The sequence below is a fragment of the Phascolarctos cinereus genome, unplaced genomic scaffold (assembly GCF_003287225.1).
Source record: "Phascolarctos cinereus isolate Bilbo 61053 unplaced genomic scaffold, phaCin_HiC Scaffold_726;HRSCAF=1367, whole genome shotgun sequence".
Classification (NCBI taxonomy): domain Eukaryota; kingdom Metazoa; phylum Chordata; class Mammalia; order Diprotodontia; family Phascolarctidae; genus Phascolarctos; species Phascolarctos cinereus.
In genome coordinates this window covers 167,026,865-167,038,900 of record NW_027556098.1, presented here as the reverse complement: position 1 = coordinate 167,038,900, position 12,036 = coordinate 167,026,865, and the positions used below count along the sequence as shown (strand labels likewise).

At 37.2% G+C, this 12,036-nt stretch overlaps 1 long non-coding RNA gene across 1 annotated transcript in view; it reads right to left on the bottom strand.

Annotated features, from left to right (window-relative positions):
• LOC110207160 (uncharacterized) overlaps positions 1 to 12,036 on the bottom strand; it is a 131,217-nt gene that overhangs the window by 99,528 nt on the left and 19,653 nt on the right. Inside the window, exon 3 of the long non-coding RNA XR_002324072.2 lies at positions 11,027 to 11,070. This is a non-coding gene — a long non-coding RNA (uncharacterized LOC110207160). The remainder of the gene's footprint in view (positions 1 to 11,026; positions 11,071 to 12,036) is intronic.

The window sequence follows — 12,036 nt, the reverse complement described above, 5'->3', positions numbered from 1 at the left end:
ATAAGAGCTTTTGACCCTGAAGTCCCAATGCTTCTGAGCCAAGAACTGGAAATACACCCTAATAAACTTTTGACTAAGATTGAGAGTAAATTTGAAGGTCAGGCACTACTTAGATCTAAATGCAAAGTTGTAAATTCTGGGAATTCTGGAAGTGTTGCACGTTGGGTTGGGAAACCTGAAAGAGGCCAATATGTGTAGAATGATGTCACCTGTTAGAGGCCAGCCACAGAAAAGTGAACAAGGTGGCACCACTTTAAAGAGACACTCACTTGGAAATCCCACTGCCAGATTAGGGCAGATTTTACTTTCACTGCATTTCAGGTGGCATCCCTGTAAGGCAAGCTTATTTAGATGAAGTCACTTTTGGAAGACAGAAAGCCTCCTTTTGTCCCTAATAATAACTATCTTTTATATAGATTTTCAAAGTTCTTTAGATATGTTAGCCCATTTGATGTTCACAGTAACCCTGTGAGGTAGATGCTATTATCCCTATTTTACAGATAAGGAAAGTGAGGTACAGAGAGATGGAGGACTTGCCCAGGGTCATCCAACTAGTGAGTGGTTGAGAACAGATTTGAATATAGGTTTTCTGATTCCAAGTTCAGTACTCCATCACTACACCTCTAGCTGCCCAGGGTCCCAGCAACCCTAGATACACCCCCACTAAAAGAGACAGAAGAAAAGGAGGTGGGAGGAAGCCATGGAAACACCATTCTTGGATCTGGGAATGCAGCAGGAATGTGCAGCAGATAGGGCAGGTTACTGCCTCTGTAAAGAAGTTATTTAAGAGCAGTGGCTGACCAGTGTGAGAGTCGGGGCAATTGCTGTGGATGGGGGTAAGAAGGGGGAGGTGACTCAAGACAGTGGTTAGCACTGGCTTAGCAGATGGGAGTATGGATCCCTTGGTGTGAGCTCTAAATCCTCAGTTCTACTGGAATAAGAAACCATGATAAGTTTAAATAGAAATGTTAACTATTGGGGAAAAAAAATTTTGTTGTACTTAAGTGGTAGGTTCACTGGAAAGAGGAGTGGTTCTATAGTTAAAGGACCAGGGTTCAAATCTCACCCCAGTTGTTTATTAAGGGTATGACTTAGCCAAGTCAATCAGTTTCCTTGGTCTTCAGGCCCTTCATCTTTAAGATGAAAGGGCTGAACTAGATGACCTCTGAGTTCTTATACCACCTTTGATCTTAGATGGGTTTTTGATTTTTCCTGACATGTGACTTCATCATTGGACCAGAGGAAACTCTATTAATGATACTCCCTCAACTAACACATATGAACTAGAATTTCCACTACAGAAATTCTATTTGGAGACCTCCTCATGGATATATGTTATCCTGATGTTATGCTAGTGAAGTAAAAGTTCTGTCAGGAACTATGCCAAACAGGCAAGGTTTGAGTTACAGATGGGAGATGACATATTTGCTTTCCAAGGAACAACCTAGCTAAAGTGGAAGGGCTCATCTCCAAAAGATTGGCCACTGAGGCAATGAACATTTTCAGTCATATTAGTTCATAAAGATAGTCAGTCAATAAACATTTGTTAATCCCCTACTATGTGCAAGACACTGTGCTAAGTACTCAAGATACAAAGAAAGGCAGAAGACAGCCCCTGGCCTCAAGGAGCTCACAATCTAGTATGGAAAAATGACACATAAAGTGAAGCTGAAAAGGGGAGAAAATATAGAAGGAGTTGGGTATGTATCCACAGAGTGGAGTGCCCTTGATAAGGAAATCACAGAGGTTACACTCACACACATCGTTGGAAATGGATGGCGGTTTTACTTAAAGGTGACTTTGTTCCTTCTTGTTGGTGTTTTTGGCCACAGTAGCCCATTACACTATTGTTTTCAAGGAGCATTCTAAATTAACTCCAAAGTCCTTTTCCTGAATCAGAAATGACAGCTCACCATTACCATAAGTGCAGTTAGGATTTTTTCCCCACAGATGCACTAACCTGACATTTGCCCACAATGAAACTCCTTTACAAGTTATATATGTTCTCACATAGTCACGTGAAATATTCTAGCAACTTTAACCCAATCATTTGTGGATTCCACTAACTAGAAGACCCTCACTATCTTCTACAAACTTGGGCATTTGCCAGCTTATGTGCCAAAAATATCATTTATCAAAAATTGTCAAATTTGTCAAAGTCCTCAAATGATATAAATCCTAAGATTGACCCTTAGAGAACCTTACTGTGCTTCTCTATCCAGAGGCATTCCTCTTTATCCCTGCCCTTTGGTCCCTAACTTTAAGATATTTCTCGATCCAAAATAAAACTCTTCTCCAAATCCCATGATGACTCAGTGGTGACTCAACTGAGAAAACAATAACACTTCAATGTGGAATCTTGTCAAGGATTGTTGGACAATCTAAATAGATTAATTTTCAAAAATTTATTTCTACTCACCTTGCCATCTTACAAATTCCATGGAAAGAAGTGGGGGGAAATTTTTTAAAGTAGCTAAGCATATATTTCTTGTTTAAAACGACCATCTGTCTTTTGTATTTGCCAAAAAATGCCATACTGCATATGAATCTATTCTGTTTCTCCATCCTTTTTCCTCTTCTGCATGCCTGTCTGCATTAATTTATCCTTGTTAGAATGGAAACTTCATGTGGGCATGGAACACCATTGATCTAAAAATGTCCATCAGGGTATCACACACTGAGCACTAGGTCAGGCAGCCCTGAGTTCAGCTCTGGCCTCAGATACTAATTAACTATGTGACCCTCAGCAAATCACTTAACCAATATCTGTCCCAGTTTCTGAAACTGTAAAATTAGCATAATAATAGCAACTACCTCACCGGGTCCTTGTGAGTATCAAATAGAGTAATATTTGTAAAGTGCTTAGCACAGCACCTGGCAGGTAGAAGACACTTAATAAAGGCCCTTTCCCTCCTTCTTAATAAATATTATATTTGTCATGGATTACCTATATTGATAAAAGCCATGTTTTAGCATTTGTGTCTTTCCCCATAGCTTTCATCTCACCTCTTTTCCTTGCATTTGGGGAAAGAGCATAAATGAATAAAGGTATGGTCACTAAGTGGGAAGAGACTATCCCACATCAGCCTCTGTGTTCCTCTGGTTCTACATGGTTCTAGGTTCATCATCAAAAATGGGAGGAAGCCAAGAGATTATATCTTTAGTTAGGGGGACATATTTCTTTCAATCTCTTCTGTGCATTCTATGAAAATCTTTGATGTTCTGGTTCTAAAAAGTTGCAACAAATGGTAGTTACCTAACATAAGGCCATTTCCCTACAGTTGGGGAAAATGGATTATATAGATTTGGCATGCGTGGATGTAGATTATTAGAAAGATATTAGAAAGATATTAGCAAATGTAAACTGTACAAAATTAGGAATAAGCATTTATTCATTTCAACTGTTGGCTCTTTTAAACCTGCTTTAAGCTGATCTAATGGGCAGGTAAGTTTTATTTAATTGGTAGAAGCATCTGGCCTAACCCTAACCCTAACTCTAACCCTAAAAAGAGATATCACTTTACCCGGTTTCCAACAACAGGTTTTTTTTTAAAAAATAGTAATAATTGGCTGATTTGATAATTTAAACAATTTTACCTGGGGTCAATGCTAGGCAAAATTGTGAAACAGATTGTCTTTCATCAGCATTTCTCTCCCTGTCTGCCCTATTCAAAGCTCCCCCCTATCAGCAGCTCCTTTTTGGATGTCTCCTCCCCTACTTCCAGAATGTTCCCCCAAACTAAGACTTCTTTTCTTTGCTTGGTACCTTCATGCTATATCCCTCCCGTGAAAATCAACACTTTGCCTGTGACGAATAAAATTTATTTGTCTTGTATCTCATTCATTTAGAGAAGCTCCTATGTGTTTCCTGTAAGATCTTGATCAACTGTCAGGGGCTGGCAGCGAAATACCTCCTTCAAAGGCCCAAGAGAGCAAAGGTATCAAACCTATCTATCTTGCTGACTGCCATATATCTTCCTGCTTTGATTCGGTACCTGTCTTGTGACTACAAAACCCTATACTTCTCATTGCTCCGGATTCATTCATCCCAGATCCTGTCTGCCTCCTTGCCATGGTTTTATGACTCTTCTGTATGTTTTGGAAGTCCTTTCCTGTTTATTCCCACTGACTTTTTCAGATAAGGACACCCTAGTCCCACACCAGCATTTGTACCTCAATGTTCTCTTTCTGCCCATGTCCCTTCCAAATACAGCAAATAGTAGTCCATTCACTGGGGGGGCCCAGGAGAGGCTTGTGCTATCCTCTGCTACCACCATAAAACCTCAGAGGCCACTCACCCCTCTTATTTGCTTGACTTATTGCTAATTTTGTCCATTTGGTATTTCTTCTTCAGGTTATGACATCTTCCATTATAAAAAGCTAATATAATCAACTAATCTAGTCTCTAGGCCAATGGCTATAGGCTGGAATACTGTGCCTACGTGGCAATTATGCATTTTAACAGTGATCTTGTAGAGAAAAATAAAAACTATTCCAATCTGTGTTATCTAACCTGTAAAAGTATCTAATGAGGAAAACGTCTATTATTTTGGGACAGGCCGGGGTCCCTCATCTCAAATAGCACATTGGCTACCTATTTTGTTTACATGGAGGGCCTATGATGATTTCTCCTTTGGAATAAGCCTTGGGCAAAGTCTGCATAAACACAAGTGAATCACACCACTGTGAAAAATCACAGGATCACAGAGTTCAGAGGGAGAAGCAACCTTAGAGATTTTTATTTAGTTCAACTGTCTTGTATTGAGGAGGCTCAGAGTATTGGAGTGCTTTTCTCAAGGTCTTACAAATGCTAAATGACAGAGCTAGGATTTTAACCCAGGTCTTCAGACTCCAAATCTGACATTCATTCCAATATTTTCTCAATTCTTCATTATCCACTGATTAGAGGAAGCTAAGAAAATCTTGGTGCAACAAAGCAGACAAAAATTTCTATCCAATTCAGCCTAAAAATAGAAAGTTTTAGCTCCAAGTTTGAGTCTCTATAGCTGCTCAATCTAGAGTCTTTAGATTTTATTCTCCTTCAAGCATTTATGTAGGCCGAAATTCATTTAAATTCCATAGGATTTCCAAATTTCCCAGTAAAAGACAAATGCATCATAAGTTGATATTTTAATTACTCATGAGTGGGATTGATACAGAGCCCTGAGTGTACTTAGCAGGTTTTGTTTTTCAAGAAAGCCTTCCTTTCAGTTGACATTGGAAGTCATATTAGGAACTGTAGCACCAGGGCAGCAATTATCCCAAATTCAGTCTGGGAGGGTAAAAGTGCTCAGTAGAGAGCAGTTGCCCTTGTGAGGATGGAAGAAGTAAAGAAAGGAGAATTGGTTGCATATTAGATCTGTGCAACTCTGGGGAGCACACAAGCTTCTGACAGACAAAAAGTGGCAAAAGAACCACGTAGTGAAAAACCTAGGGTCTACCCTGGTGCAGCAGGCTATGGGGGGTAAAGAGTGAGAGAAACATCCAAGCTACTAACAAATATTTTCTCTTCTTTTTCAGGAGAAAGTATAAACATATTGAGGCCACACACGTTTTAATTTATTCTAATACTTTCACTAATTAAATAGTTTGGGGAACTCCCTTTTTAAAAGTTGCTGCATTTCAGCCTCCACTTGGGATTTAAATGCTAATTGCTTTAAAGACTGGCATTTGAGGGAACTGATCATATGTCAATGCTGCTGCATAAATGCCCATTGATCATAAGGACAGTAACTTCCTTACAAGCAATGTGGGGTAATATACAAACATATGAAGTCTAGTGCCATATATTTAGAAAACACCACTCATTCCAAATACTCCCTTAATGTGTGAAAATGAAAAAAAAAATAACCATTCCATGATGTGATATAAAAATGTACCAAATGTATTTCTCCACATTTGCGGGAACCTGTGGATTAGCCTTCCCACAAGAGCTATCCCAAGGCAGGAAAAATCATTTCCTCCTACTTTTCCCACGAATTCTGTTGCAATTTGCAGGACATTATGGGAAATTTGCCACAATATGTGGGACACTTTGGTCCCTCACTGGGATTTCGCAGTCATGCACTACAATAGTTTGAAGCACGAATCAAGATATTCATTTCATATGGTGAAATCTAAGCAGGATGCTTCATGTGGGGACCAGGAGCTTGCTTCTCTCATCCAAACTCATTAGAAATGACAGTATAGCACATTCACATAGTCAGCCTGTGGACTAGAGAGGCATAACCATTAGCTACAGATATCCCTGCTGATTTAACAGTGCTGGATTATTGCAACATCATATATCTGCACTACGGGGGAGGGGAACCAGCTGTAGAACCCAGCCAAAAATGGGTTCTCCCCATAGAACCGAGCAGAAACTCTGTTAAGTTCTATTTGGCCTGGCCACAACAGAAGTTCTGAGCTTCAACGTGTTTTTTTTTATTTTATTCCCCTGCTAGATCTAGAAGTAGGGAAAGAATTACTTTCAAACAAAAATCATTATTGTTTACATAGCTGAGGCTTCCATTTAGTTAGAAGAAATAAAACATATTTTAAAAATTAAATTTCCCTTAAAAACAATGGTATAATGGGGGGAGTTGTTCTGTTAAGCAGAAAAATGCAGAAACCTAATTTTTGGAAAACCCAAACTAAAGAAGGAAAAGTCTTCAGGAGTTTTGCAAAACCTTTACTTCTGAGTTTTCCCTTCAAATCTCGACAAACATATTTTTCTTGTAAAACATATACTAAAGAATTTATGAAAACATAGTAATGTTCCAACTTACATGCCTCAAAGCAAGCACACAGGGGGTGCTCAGTAAATGCTCTGTGCTGGTACTGGAGCTCCCAAAGACTGAGAGATTGTGACTAAAAGACAGAAATGGCCAGTCTCCTACAGGTATAACAGTTGATTAACAGTGCTACTCACTCAATCTAATTATCCCTATATAACTTTGTCATTAGAGTAGATCAGGCCAATTTATTAATCACCAAATGGTCAGTCAATCCTGCCATAATATACAGACATGGCAGTGGTTCCAGAGGAACTAGTAGTAAAAGAACATTTTTTTGAACGTCCATCTACTTTTTCCACAGTCTTTACTTCCTGATTATCTCCTCTAGATGTAAAAGAGCTAATCAAATACTAACTTTGAATTTTTTTAATTCTGATATTTTGTGGCTACAGATCAAACACTGGGTAATATTTGCAGTACGGAAGAACAATTAGGAAAAAACAAACAAACATGATTTAGGCTCCAATGCCAGAATCTAGTTGTTTTATTTAACTAAAAGGTTATACCTTGATGAGAGGTCATTAGGGACTATTAATAAATGAAACTGTGCTTGGATTTCCTCCAAAGAGGTCAAAACCCTATGCAACTGGGTGTTTCATCATAAGACTATTAGCCATTTAAGTTGCAAATTGCTATACAATTACGGTTACATCAACTACCAAGCAAATTTGCTTACATAACAATTACTACTAAACCATTAAAAGGCAATATCCCCTTAATAGTTCTAGTGGTGGAAAAAGATTTCAGGACTCTAGGCTCTCCCTCTTAACCTCTACTCTTAGAATACCCTGCTTCCTTTAAGATGTAACCCAAGTGCTACCTCCTACAGGAATCCTTTTTCAATCTTCTCTCTCTCCCAGTTGCTATTGCCTTCTCACAGATGACGTCCTCTCTACTCTATATTTATCTTGTATGTACCAGTTTATTTATACATGTGTGTATACATATATACATATTATATATGTGTATATATATACATATATATGTGTGTATATATATATGTGTATGTGTATATATATATATATACACATACACATATATATATACATACATACACACACACACACACACACATATACATATATATAGTGTCTTTCCCATTAGAATACAAATCCCTCAAGGGAAGTGACTATTTCTGCATTTTCTTTGTATCCCCAGCACTTAGCATAATACCTGAAATACAGTAAAAACTTAATAAATGCTCATAGATTTATTGATTGTCTCTTAGGCAGGTATTTGTATTCTATCTTTCCAAGAAATGAGACTTGAAAAACTAAGTAGTTATCTAAAAAGGCTGATTGTCATAGAGAAGTCTAGACCATGCACAGAGTTGCATTTTTCCCCCTTCAATAGAAATGTTTTTGTCTTAATCATCTGGAAAACTTCCTATACTCTCCATTCCAAGCTGTTTATGCTTTTATATCTTCAGAATGATGTCAGGCAAAAATATTTCCCTTCAAGAGCATAAGTACTAACCAGACAACTCCTAAGGGATGTGTGTTCTAGGTAAAGAAAAAAAGACTGAATAAAGAGAGCATTTCTGAGACTTGCCCACCCTCTCAATATTACTTCAGCGTATAACATTTACACTTTTTTCTTTATTCTCTCATTTGGATGCCTTTGTTCCTTCTGAGAGGTCTTCATCAGAAAATAGCCATCAAACACTCTGAAATTTTAATGATCCCGGGTATGCAATGTGCTTAACATATTTACTACCCAGAAGACACTAGTTGACTGAGATCATAGAATGTGTCATTCATAAACAGACATCTCCTATTCAGAGCCCACCATGGTCAATATTAACAACTTATGCTGTATGCAGCTCTCAAAGGCAAACAATTACTATGACTGAAACCATATAACCTTCTAATATTCCTCCATTGCTATTTGTCAGAGCAAGTGAGGGTGTATTTCTGATTTGCTTGTCAATCCAATTATACCAGATTGTAACTGTTTTATGTGCAAAATATTTGGAAAGCCTCTAAGAAACCTTAACAGTGGTGATTGCTGTGCTTACAACTAGACCTATAGCCAATTACATAAAATGCAATTTTATATCATCATCCTAGGTTGTTTATTATGTAATAATACAAGGTTGTTTCAAGACAACATTGTTAATCAGCAATGAGTAGAATTTAAAAAAAAATTCTGCCCTTTCTTTCTTTTCTATCTCTTACTGGCCTTCAAAATGCAAATGATGTCCAGAAAGCTGTCATTGGTTTATTTAAACTCTCAGAAAGTTGGTTTCTTACAAACTAAAACATCCAGCCGACTGGACGTGTTAGTGTCTTCCTGGAGTGTCTGGGCACTAAAAATTTGGCCTTCTGCTTTCTTGTGCTTTAAAGCAAAGAGTTCAACTTTTCAAACACATGAAAACAACAGTAAAGCCAGAAACCAGCCTGCTTAGTACAGAGAGTCAGATTGTACTACTCTGTCATTCTCCCCAGCTATTCAATTTTGGTGACTCATACGTGAACCAAGGCTAGTCGGCACAAAAGCAGCCAATTTAAAATGTCTCCAACACACAGATTTTCTTCTTATTGTTATTTCCAAGTAGCAAGTTGTAAAAGTGTAACTACACAACAGAATATAGTAACACTGAACAAAACAAAGAAACAAGAATCAAGGATTACTTCCTATGCCGCAAACTTCACATGCCCACACCCATCATTCAGTACACATTTTCCAGCATAGCTACCATAAGGTGAAGCTGTGTAAATGCTAACAAACTGAAACCATGACTTCTTAATATAAAGTGGACTATACCAATCACTAAGTCATGCAGGGGCAAGCAAAGGAATCCTAACCCGGCTCAATAAGACAAGTGAATAGTAATTTCTCCAATGTTTGTGTGTAATTTTTTCTGACCTCTGCATTTGTGAGATATTAATTATTCAACATAAATTCCTTATCTGTCAACTAAATTTTGAAAACATACAATTTATTGTATATTCTATTTTGATAAGTCCTATGAAGATGACAGCTGATCCTGTTTTAAGAAACTTGTCACTGTTTCAACAGAAGTCATGCAATACTGAAACCTAATGATGGTTTTTACAACTGTTTTCCAGCATATTTTTACATTGCATGCATTTTCACTTACAGCAAAACCCATGAATCTAGTACTTAACAAGACAGAAAATTAATAATTCAGCTGAACATGTTTAACCAGGTAATGTAATAACATGCTAACTCACTGGCTGAATGAGTTTTATTTTGCTTTCTAGATAGGACTTTCAAGCTATCGGTTTCTGCGACCAAGCCAATGTAATATAATAACAAGACCACAAAAAGGTACAATAGGAAAGTGCAGGCTGGGTACCTGATTTAATGCTGAGTTGAGAAGGGAAGGGAGAGGAGGGACAACATAAATGCTAAACTGACACTCCATCCTTAACTTGTTCCAACATACCTAGTGATTGCAGCCCATATGGTATATACCATACTGATCTGAGATCACTGCAACACATAAGAACAGCAGAAAAAAAGTGAGGAATTAAGTGTTAGCCTTCACTTTGAGTTTCCATGTTTTCGTGGATTCATGCAAGAGTATTATTTAAAAGTTGTTAATTTCCTTTTATAACAGTTCCCCCTTCCCTTAAGGAAAAAAAAAAAGAAGAAGAAGAAGAAGGAAGAAGTTCCTCATAGAAGTGTAAAGGAGATGGCCAGATAAATTGGAAGGCTTCTAAAGATGTGCAACTACACATTTATGGACTTTTTGAAATTCAGATTATGCAAATGCTCATCAAGGACTCTAAAACATATATCGTTGATCCAACTACAATAATTGTAGATTTGGGATTTTTCTTGTTAGTGCACAGACGGGACTTTTTAAGTACTGCTATTTACCTGGCAGGTTGTAACATGTCCACAGGAACAATTATGCTCAGTTGTATAAATAGACATTAGATCATTTTCTTTTTAAAAAACTGCATTTTTTAAAGGCATGCATGGAAAAATCCTCTTGCTAAGTTATTCCTCTATAGCAGCAGAAGTAAAACTAGGATTTAAAAATCAGAGGCAACTTCAGCATTCTACTGCCTTATTCAGGGTTAACAGACCTCCAAAAAGCTAGGCTGGAAAATTCCTATGATAGCAGACCACAGGAGACATCTTTTTTGGCAGTGACTGGCCACTGTTATTACCCCCCCTTCTAAAAAAAAACATGTAAAAAGTGCAGGTGATCCCACAAGTCACTGGCAAAAAGCAGCCAGAGTCTCTCCGAGGGAGTTTGACCCTCTTATACTTACCCTATAAGTTTTAGGTCACAATCCTTTACTCAGGTCATGTAATTCTGAAATACAGACATAGCTATGTATTAGTACAAACCCTGAAAACTAATACCCTTATAGAACAATTCGATGGCTGTCAAAAGAATAATGCATTTTATATAATTCATTGAGGAGGTGAGAGAGATAATATGATTTCATTGCCTTAGAACAACTTGGATGAACAATGAGGACTTATCGTGCAGATATGTGAAACTTGGCTTGTTCCCTTTAACGCATTAGAATACATTAAATTAAATTTTAAAATAAAGACATTTCATCCTAAAAATCTCTATTTTACATCTCATACAGTAATAGCATATGAGATATTATATGAATGTTTTAAAATGAAGATATTTTGCAATTCTAAATAATGTGTGTCACCTTTCACTGCAACAATTTAATTAAGGATGTGAGTTTTAATGCATTCTTTCTAGTTTACTTTCTTCTTAGGCAATCAGTACATTCCTTAGTTCCCCAAACTCTTTCATTTAACACATGTTTTATTATCATTTGGAAGCATTTTAATTTTAAAATAAATTTTACACTTCACTATGTATCATATTCATATTCAAATATTCATATACAAAAGAAACCCCAAACAAAATATCATTTTGTGTACATTCTATGTATTCTTCCTGTAGGTATTTCACATCGTTTTCTGTATACTATGGATCCCTGCATGCATAGAGACAGCATAGACATATAAGCAGAATAAAACATATTACAGTACGTAGTATGCGATGTGAAATATTTACACTAGTTACAAAGGACCTTGTAACTGATGAGTGAAAGAGAAATAGGTTACTTAAAGCCATTCCCAATCTCAAAATGTTTCTGGTTGTACCCTTTGTGCACCTACAGACAGAAATAATGCAAGAAATGAATGAACTAATTTAGACTCCCCTCTCTTAAAAGTAGCTGTCTTGAATGGAACCCAAACTTTTGGTTCACAAGGGAGACTATCCTGAATGAAAACATGATTTCCTGGA